Below are 11,396 nucleotides of genomic sequence, written 5' to 3'. Positions count from 1 at the left end.
CTAGGCACCTCATTTGGAGCTGAAGATCACACTTCTCCTTGGATACACATTGTCTCCTTGGATAGTCATTCTTTTCTCACACTGAACAACTTTTTGCTCTTAAGAATAAGGGAGCAGGCAGGCAGTGCACTGGAGACTTCCACTCAGTACAGAAGAATTCATATGGTGCTTCTGCTTGTGCCCATATGTTGCCTCTGCTCACACTTGTGCTGAAGTGCAAGAGTCTTGCACCTTGCTGCACATCATGCAAGATAGGATTGAAGCCAAGGTGCCCCCTTGGTCTTGTATTTTGGAACAGATTGAAAAGGAAACCCTGACTTCCAATATATCACAAACTGGGCCAGACCCTCAGTCTCACTCTGTCCTCTATGCACTGCTCTGGCAATGCAAAAGTAATACAGCTGGCTTAAACAGCTAGCTAGTAATCCCCCTGGTGTAGGAGAATCCATGGGTGGCACAAAGTTGCCATCAATATTTCCACAATTTATTGTTAAGCGAATAGGTCGAAGTCTTTGATGGAAGGTGTTTAGTTTCCAGCCCTGACTCAGAGTCCATTCTGGATGCAAGCAATCTTCTGTTACAAGTTTCTGGATTACCAGAGTATTTCATAGGAACATTTACGAACCGGTATATAAGCAAATGCCACTTCTGAGTATATAACCTTTGATTCAGCCTGTGCAATAAAAAATCACCCCTAAAAACAAGCTGAGTGAGCTTCTTGGCAACAGTCTGTTTCTTGACGTCTGTCTGATATTGCATGTTGTGTAGATTATGCTGTCCCCTTTAGCTAATATTGAAATCGCATCATCACACCATGCAAAATAAAGGTGGATCTTGCCTCGCTTGGGTGATTTTTTTCCCTTGTATTTTCAAGCCTTCTTCATGCTACTTGGTGAATTATCTGTCTGCTCAATTTATTCTCCACATTTGGATGTGAGCTTGTTCACAAGTTATGTACTTGTCTATAGAACTTAGTGATGTTAGCTTGGGTTTTCTGAGCATTCTCAGTCTCGTCTCTTTCATGCCTATTACTAATATATCATAAATTAGTTCATCTTCTAAGATCTGGTAATTGCATGAATCACTCATTTTGCAGTTTGGCAACATACTGGTCTATTGTTTCTCCAGATTCTTTATTACACTTGCTGAAAGATGCCATTCATATAGGACATTTTTTGTGGTGGAGGGAGGATGCTGGAATCATTAAGTTTCAAACCAAAACTGAATTTTTTTTTCTGTTTCTTGATGAAATAAAGAACAGAAAGAGTGTTGGGTTGAAACAAAAATGTTTCATATGTCAATTCAAATTGACATTTTGTTTAAGAAAATATACTCTTTACTGAAAATGTCACCAGTTCTAATAAAGAGCAACCTCTACAAAGACTCAGAAAGACAGATAATTAGACAACCTTTGTCTGGACTTTTTTTAAACTTACATTTAACATTCCCACTAATTTTTAATTTACTTGTAAAGGGTCAGTCAACCGTTAATGCCAACCAGGAGGTTTTTTCTGCTGTGCATGCCCAAGAAAAGGAATATACAGTAGCATTGCTTCTATTTTTAGAGATTATATTAGCATGAAATCATTGATGGATCAATGTGAATTTTTTACCTCTCAATGTAGTTTAATTTTCTAATTCATTGCTCCAGCCAGTCTCTTTATTCATTTGCTGATGAAGAGTAATGTTTCTGTTAAAATGAAATATTATTAGCTGTATATTTATATACTTATGAATGTGAAAGTTTGGATCTGCTCCGAGAGCAAAGCTGGCAAAAAATAATAAAAATGTTTTAATGGAAACTTGTGAACTGTTCACTAGTTCATTCCTCTTGATTTTACACACCCTGAAAGTTTAAGTTACACAAGATGTCAGGGAGGTTCAGGGAAGCATGACAAAGCTCAGAAATCCATTTTAGCTTGAGAATTTATACTAGATGATGGCAGTGGAGATCCTCTGAAAAACCACATGGTCTTGCAGAGCCGGAAAAAGTGGAGAGACAGGAGGTCCAGAGTTTTACATAAATGTCCAAATGTATGAAGGCCAGTGATGGGCAGAGATACTAGAACTAGAACTAACCAAATAATTGATATTTCAGCGTGGTATTCAACATAAAGTTCTGAAAAACAGTGAGGCTCAGTTTGAACTGAAACTGATTTTTTTTTTGGTTTCTCGACTAAACGAAACCCCCCCCAAAATTTGATTCAGGTAGAACCACATTTCCAAAACAGTTTATTTCAAAAATGTCAAAACAAACCATTTTAACTTTAAAAAAAAACAACTCATTTTTTTATTTGGCTGAAACTATTCATCAAATCTGACCTGAATTCACAAATTGCTTTGTTGCTCCAAAACTGCATTTTTGGCAATTTTACTATTTGCTGAAAAATTTCACCCAGCTCTAACTAGAATTCAGAATCTTTTGGCTCCACCCTTGTGCTTCAAGGGACTCCAACTTGGGGAGTGGGGGTGGGGGACGGGCCAAAAATCACATTTCTGTCTGGCCAGCAAGGACAATTATGATAATCTAGTCTGACCTCCTGCATAACACACAGTTACACAAGTTACACCTCAGATTAATATAACCGAAAGTAACCAAAGGGGGGAAAGTTCCATTTTTCTACTTTATTTGGGTTTAGCTGTGTAACTTCTGTGCACCCTCAACCCCAAGTCCTTTCGGCATTGGTAGTGCTCTGTGAATAGTCCGTGTCACTGTTCTCTCTGTAGGTTCCATTAGGTCTGACGCCTGATCCTGTAACAATCCACATGGGTAAACCCTTACATCTCTGTAGAGCACCACTGACTTCAACAGGAATCCATGTTGGCATATGGATGTATCCATGTGGCTCTGATTGCAGTAGAGTCACGGCCTTAGTTGATTTCTCCCTTGCTGAAAATACTTATAAATATCTTGAGAATCCTCATTAATCTTTATTTATAAGGATATTAAGGAAAATTCTGGACATCCTCTTCTAAAGGTGCTCTATCAGTAATTGGACTCCTTTTAAATTAGTCAATTAAAAAAAATTAAAATAAAAAAATAAAAACTGACAATAGCGCTTTCACCTACTGCAGCCTGTAGTCATTTTGGAAGCAACTCCTCCTGAAATTTTTCTTTCAAAATTTGAAAGTGTGAATTTCTAAGCAAAAGTAACAGTTCAGTGGCTCATAAATAATCAGATTGTAGAAAATGCAGAAAAGTTGATAAAGATTTTGAATTTTCATAAAATGATTCCAAATTTAAACACAAGAAAACTTCAACAACACATTTTTACTCATATTTTGCCCAACTAACAGTTACTGGCTGGATGTTTGGGGTAAATTTGTGAAAAGGGAGTAACAGAGCTGCTTAATAAATGCCAAATACAGATGTCTTTTTTTTTTTTTTTTTATAAATACTCTTCAAGCTCACAGGAGATGTCAATAAGAAAGTTAAACCCACAGCCCCAGTTGCTCCCTCATTCTTATTCAGAAAAGCCATGCAAAGAAACATTGAACCAGAGTAATAGATGTGACCAGGAAAGACATAGGCTACACTCGCTTTCTGCTATTTCTCTACTGATGAAGAAAGCTACAGCATGACTATAATATCTGAAGTTATAGAGAGGAAAGTACAGTGAAGGAGTAGATCTGAAAATTAAATGGAAGAAGCTTCCATTTGGGCAATAGCAACCTAACAGTCTTCTCTGATCCCTCACACCTTTAGTGATTCAAGAACAAACCTGCCTAAAGACTGGCAGCCTACGCCTGTATCCTCTCATTCATCTTGAGGGAGACCATAACAACAGAACAAATATAGAATAAATTATGGCCTACAACAACATTCTCCTTCCTACTCTTTGTCAGCAGGGGATAGATGTATCTATTAACTAGGCATTTATGTCATGATTTCCTTGCATTGCATCACTCAGGACTAATTCCATTTTAAATCAGAGTTTTTCAAAGAATCCTAAGTCATTTGCTTTCTATTACTTCCCCCCCGCTCCTTTCAGAATTTATTTCCATGACTGTATAAGTGAATCACTAGATGGCCAAGTAAAGTGATTGATGCAAGGAAGATTATTCCCCTCTTGATATAATGTATAATAGGAACACCATTAAGGAGTTTCTTCCTGCCGCTGAACAGTTGGTTACTGTAATTTGCTCAAGTCTTGCTGTATTTTTTCCCCAAGGCTCTTATTCATGCCCCAGATTCTTCTTGCTTCTTTGATTTGAAGTAGTAACAGAGAAGCTTCCAAACAATGGGTTTTTTAATGTGTTGCTAATTTTCTCTCTTTGAAATTATGTTCTGCAATCTGCTTCCGTACAAAGCATTTTTCTTCTTAATTGCTCATAGCATTAGTAAATGATCAAATGTCTCCAAATAATTTAGGCAAATAAGAATTTTTTTTAAAGAGTAGAATTTTTCACTGTATTTTAGAACAAGCAAAAGCAGCAGGAGGAAAGTAAAATCTACATGGCTAAGTTAACAATAAAAAGTATAGCAAAGGTAGTACATTTGAAAGTAAATGCAGATGCACACATTTTTAATTAAATGTTGAGGATGTAAGGGTACGTCCAGACTACCCGCCGATTCGGCGGGTAGTAATCGATCTATTGGGGATCGATATATTGCGTCTTGTCTAGACGCGATATATCGATCCCCGAACGCATTCCCGTCGACTCCGGAACTCCATCAGGGTGAGCGGCGGTAGCGGAGTCGACGGGTGCTGTGAGGACGGGAGGTAAGTCGAAATAAGATACGTCAACTTCAGCTACGCTATTCCCGTAGCTGAAGTTGCGTATCTTACATCGACCCCTCCCCCCCAGGGTAGACCAGCCCTTAGATATTAAAATGCTGAATTGGAAACAATATCCAACGGCTACACCATGCACGGATCTGAAGAGTGCAAACATTGAAGAAACAGAATAATTGTTTAACGAGGTCAAGGTCAGAAAGAAAGTGAACCCAAAATGTAGGCTAAATAAGGAAAACTATCACCACTGAAGTCTAAGAGCCTGTGAAAATCCGGCAGTGGATATCCCATCACTCGAAGCATTTAAAATGAGACCTGACACTGCTAGTCTGCAAAGCACATATCTGTGTTAATCCAATAACTGAAATCTCATAGTACTGTATGAGGAGATGGGCTACATTGGAGTCCACAGGACTTGCTCTGTTACTGTGGAACTGAAGTACCTGGGAATAAAGTATTGGTATAGACTCCTCATGGATACAATGAACAACTGGATACCCTCGCCATGCACCAAGCTTGCCCGGTTTTGGGATGTACTGACTGGTTCTGGGCACCCAGAGCAGGTAGGTAAGTGGTTTATGCAGCAGATACATCTTTCAGCTGATTTTCTGATACCAGGAATCTGTGGCTTAGAGGTCATCAACTTCTTCTAGCAGAACCCTTCGAGTATATCTATACCTATGTCTCATTGTCTTACTCTCCATTTAGATTATAAACTCCATGAGACAGGAACTGTGTCTTCCTTTATGTTTTGTATGGAGATGAATACACCTGAGGTGGTAAATAATCATAATAATCTAACCCAAATGAGAAAATTCTTTGAACTCTTCTTTGTCCATGGCTCAAGATGTTGTATAGGAATAGGAACAGTACTTCCTGGTTACTGGCTCTATTTTAGGTATCTACTAATATGACTCCCCTCACTGTAATACTCAAGCAACTCACAAACATTAAAGTATTTATCCACATTGTAATGGGGCTGACCGACTCCCATGCATCTCTTCTTGGCCACAAGTGACCATGCGGTGGCTTGCCTCTATGTTCCCCCTTCTTCAGGGCTTCTTCCAAAACAAAAAACTTGTAACAATCAAAGGAAATTAAAAAATATTCCCCACCTGGAGTCCAATTTATTCAGCTCTCAAGTACATGCAGACCCTTCAGGACCCAACCCTAGTTCAGTATCTCTCTCTTTAGCTGGAAGGTTTCCACTCTTTTTTCTTAGAGCTGGGTCACAGTTCAGTGTCTCTGTGGGAGCCAAACTACATCTCCTCAGGATTCTGTTTCCTTAGTACCCCACACCCCTCACTGCAGCCCCCTGCTGCCCTTTATAGGCAATTACCTGATCCCACTCAGGTGGGGGCTCATCCTGTAATCACTGATGGCTTAGCCCCAGACTTTCCAACCCATGGGGCAAGCCACCCTGTTACAATCACTATGTCCCTTGAAGTATGGAAAACAGCTAATGTTAAAAAGGGTAAATGGGATTATCTGAGTAATTATAAGCCTGTAGTGTGACATTGATCCTGGGAAATATAATGGAGTGCTGAAATGGGACTTGATTAAGAATTAAAGGATGCTAATATAAATAATGCCAATCAAAATGGGTTTATGGAAAATAGATCCTGTCAGACTAATTTGATAACTTTCTTTTTACCGGTTTGGTTGATGTAATATACTTAAAAGTCTGTAAAACATTTGACTTGGTACCACACAATATCGTTTTGATTACAAAACTAGAATGATAGAAAATCAACATGACACATTAAATGGATTAAAAACTGACTAACTGATAGGTCTCAAAATGTAATTGTAAATGCGAAATCATTGAGTGGGTGTGTTTCTAATTGGATCCTGTAGGATTCGGTTCTTGGCCCTATGCTATTTAACATTTATATCAATGACCTGGAAAAAAACAAGATCTCTGATAAAGTTTTCAGATAACAAAAAATTAGGGGAGAGGTAAATAATGAAGAGGACAGGTCACTGAGATCTGGATCACTTGGTAAACTGGGTGCAAGTAAACAATGTGTTTTAATATGGCTGATTGTACATGTCCATGTCTAGGAAAAAGAGTAGGCCATACATAGAAGATGGGAGACTCTATCCTGGGAAGCAGTGACTCCCAGGAGTGATTCAAAAGATTTGGGAATGATGATGGAGAATCAGCTGAACATGAACTCCCAGTGCAATGCTGTGACCAAAAGGGTTAATGTGATCCTTGGAATAATAAACAGGGGACTCTCACATTGGAGTAGAGAATTTATTTTCCTTCTGAGTTTGGCTCTGATGCGATTGCTGCTGGAATACTGTGTCCAATTCTGGTGTTCTCAATTCAAGAAGGATTTTGATAAATTAGAGAGGGTTCAGACCGGAGCCCCGAGAATGATAAAAGGATTAGAAAACATGCTTTATAGTGATGTTATGTTGATGACAAGATCAGCGCTGGTGAAAATAGTGCTGATGTCTTGTGTGGTCTTTTGATAGCCAAGTTCATCCTGAGTATCCAGGGGTGGTGGGTGTTGATCCCTGTGTGTCTCCCCTGGAGGCTTAACACCTGGCAGTTGTAATTAGTGCATATTTTGGCTATGAAGTCTTGTTTGGCACCCAGGAGCTCTTTGAAATCTGCTGACATTATTGTCAGCACCAGCCCTGATGAGAAGCCTTTTAAATGGCACTGGCAACTGCATCAACCTTCAGATAGAGTCAGTCGGTTATGTTGAGAACTGTGTCAATCTGCAGGCATAGACACATTCTTTTGTTATAGTGTAGTGGCAGATGTCTGGCAGGCTTCTCAGATTCAGAGAAGAAGACAGGTGCCCTGAGATGCATGCTCTTGCTACCCCCATCCAGGACCGATAATAATGGCATTGAAGTCCTGACTGTAGATACTGGTGTCATTTCCATCACATTTGTCTACAAACCACCATGCAAACAATTCAAGTTCACTAGTCCACAAAACCTCAAACATGACAAAATGCAGATGATCACTGGTGACTTTAACAGTCACAGTATCAAATGTGGCATAGCATAACTGATGAAAATGGTGAACTAATTCAATCGTGGGCAGATGCACTTCACTTGAGCTTTATTCACAACCCTAAGCTTCCCATTTCCTTCAACAGCAACCAACAGAAAACAGGGCTACAAGCCTGATTTGGTATTTGTCAGCAGCAACATAGCTGGTTAGTGTAACAAGCTTAGTTTGGGTCCAATTCCACATTCGTAGCAGGTACATTTCGTACCACAAAAGCTTATGCTCAAATAAATTTGTTAGTCTCTAAGGTGCCACAAGTACCCCTGTTCTTTTTACATTCGTAGCACTGGCCCATTGCCATCCAGATCAATGCAGCCTAACACTGAACTCAGTACCATTCCTGCGCTGCTTTAATTTAAAAAAAGCAGAATGGAAAGGCTTCACCAATGACCTTGCTGCTGTTGTAAGAAAGATCAAGCCAATACCAGAAAATTATGACCAGTTTGTCAATAAGTGCACACTGTCTTGAAGAAGCATATTCCACGGAGTTGCAGAACAAATTGTGTGCCCTGACTAACATTTGAGTTGTCAGATTGGTATGCACAATACAAGCAGAAGTTGAAAGCAAATCCATTTGTTGATGATAACATGGCAGTGAAGAACTGATCTCTGCACTAAAGGAGGAAAAACGTAAGTCATAGCAGAATCTCACTGAGAATGTGGGTATGACCCACAGAGTAAAAAAGCATGGATAAGCATCTGAAAGCTTAACAATGACCCAGGGAACACAGAGTGACACTACAATATTACTGTAGACCAGGTTGCACACCAACTCTTAGAAAATTGCAGGGTACTGAATAAACAACTCAAGATATGGCTTAAGTGACAAGACTAGGAGACTTTTAATTTTGGGGCACAATGACTGAATTAACCTCTGGAATTAACACCCTCTAGAATGGCAAAGCCACCTATTTAGACATTTGTACAGAACAAATTAAACATTTTGGACCAACAATGAAGAACTGGTTACTCAGGTTGTTGAACACATGCTCAGCCATGTACAAGTATCCAAGATCTGGTGATGAGCACGTTTTGTGGCACTCCTGAGGCCAGGAAAGGATGCAACAGAGCCAAAGAACTACAAGCCGATATCACTACTGTGTCATCTCTACATATTGTACGAGAGTCTCATCCTAAATTGCTTTCACCACTCACTGAAAATACACCTAGTTCCAGAGCAAGCTGGATTCTGCCCAGGCAAGTCATGCACCGGTCAAGTGCTGAACATGACTTAATACACCAAAGATGGCTTTGAAAAGGGTATGGTAACAGGAGCCATGTTTGTTGACCTATCAGCAGCACGCAACTCAGTAAATCACTGAAGGATTCCCACTCAAATATACCAAATGACAAAAGATCACGACTTTGTGTGATTGATACAATCTCTACTAGAGAACTGACGTTTTTACATTGAACTATGAATGAAGCAGAGCCAATAGTGGCAACAGAAAGATGCCCCCCACAAAGGGAGCATACTCTCACAAAGACTTTTCAACATCTATACCAGTGATCAGCTGATCCGTCTCAGCCCAAGTAGTTTTACCTATGCCGACAACATATGCATCACTGCCCAAGCCAAAGGTCTTGCCTCGATTAAAGCTACACTAACATTAGCACTGTCTGGGCTCTCAGTCTATTACACCAAGAACAAATTGTGTGCCAATCCAGCCAATGCAAAAGTGAATCTCTCCATTTTAGGAATTCTGAGGCCAACAGACAGCCATCTGGAATGGAGATCACTTGCCCATTGTTGGAATCATGTCTATCTTGGAGTAACGCTAGAGCACACACTCTCCTTTAAGCAGAGGCGTAGCGAGCGCCCTCCGTACCCTCCGACCGGAGGGGGCCTCGCAAGGAAGGGGGCCCCTAAAAGTGGCAAAATAAATACCGCATTCTAGTTTCTGCATTGTAAGGGGCCCCGCCCGGACATATGTTCGGAGGGGGCCACCGTTCGGAGGGGGCCACGTTCTTTGTTGCTACGGCCCTGCCTTTAAGCCACATGTGGAGAAGACAAAAGGCAAAGTTAGCACCTAGAACATACTCAGGAAGCTTGCACATTCAAAATGGAGAACCAACCCAGCAACACTAAGAGCCACTGCACTAGCACTTTGCTGTTTGATAGCTGAATGTTTATGTCTGCCGTCGGAAAGATTGGCTCACACAAAGAAGCTGAGCCCTGTGCTGAATGATAGCTGCTGCTACATCACAGGATGTCTAAAATGAACAAACGTGAACAGCTTTTATGTACTTGCCAGAATCACTCCACCGGATATCAGGAGAGCAGTCACAAGCAAAATGGAATGATTTCAACAGGTCAGAGATACCAAACATCTGCAATGGGGCCGCACCACTGATCTTTGTTGCATGAAATCGTGGAGGAGCATCCTAGCTTTAACAGAATTGCTTAAAAAAACCCACCAATGGCTATAGGACTGGAAATGTGTCACACAGATAGAAATACTCGAAGATGTTAAAATGCACATAGACATTACCAAACAACTTTCCGCAGGTGCAGAGAAGGATTGGTTGACCTGGAGGTGTTATAATTGTCTCCAAATAAGAGCTGGCAGGTCAAAAGTCAATATGTGGAAGTGGGGTCATTCCAATGATCCAGATAGACACATGTAACTGGTGAAACACAGACCGTGGAACATGTGTTGGTGTGCTGAACCTTGGAAGATCTCACACCATGGAAGATCTCACCAAGGCTACAGACCAGGCCATATCTTGTGTCCAACACGGGAAAAACCTATGATTATTGTGGAAGGACACAAGAGGGAGTAGTACTTCCATGGGGAACAAATATTTAATAATGAGGTCTTCAGTCGAGCAGAGAAAGGCATAACATGAGCCAACGGCCGGAAGTTGAAGTTAGACACATTCAGTTAAGAAATAAGGTGTAAATGTTATCAGTGAGAGTAATCAACCATCGGAACAACTTACCAAGGGTCATGGGGATTCTCCATGACTGGTAATTAAAAAAAAATTGGATTCTTTCCAAAAGCTGTGCTCTAGGAATTATTTTGGGGAAGTTTTGTGGCCTGTGTTACACAGGAGGTCAGACTAGATGATCACAATGGTCCCTACTGATTTTGGAACTTTGAATCTATGAATTATTATCTCCATTTTCAGATGGAGAATTCAGGCATAGTGAGAGTAAGGATAAAATTTTCGAAAGCCTTCTACTATTAAGAGGTCAATGGGACTTAGGCTCCAGAGTCATTAAGGTGCTTTTCAAAATTTTACCCGAAGGGCTAGATTCACAAAAGAGCTTAGCTGCCTAGCTGCAATTTTCTGCACCTAAATCCCAGAATCAGCCCCACTGGGATTCATAAAAACCCCATTCAGCTGTCCCCCGAGTCTTGTCGTCACCGACATTGCTCAGCGCCTAAATTTCTGCAGTAACAGTTCCCTATACATCTGTGTTTCTGCGTCTATGCATGTGCACTGCAGCCTCATGCCAGGCGCCTGGATGCTTAAACCCCAGAGGAATTTTGTTTTTTGAATGTGACTGTCTGTAAATTTCCCAAGGATAAGATTTGGTGACTAAATTTCCCCCACACTCTCTCTCCTCTCTTTTGATCTGACTCAGACAGAAACTAAGCTTACAGGATTTTGGCAGTGGT

The sequence above is a fragment of the Terrapene carolina genome, unplaced genomic scaffold (assembly GCF_002925995.2).
Source record: "Terrapene carolina triunguis isolate 2854851 unplaced genomic scaffold, T_m_triunguis-2.0 Scaffold22, whole genome shotgun sequence".
Lineage (NCBI taxonomy): Eukaryota > Metazoa > Chordata > Testudines > Emydidae > Terrapene > Terrapene triunguis.
Note: the sequence above shows the minus strand (reverse complement) of the source record.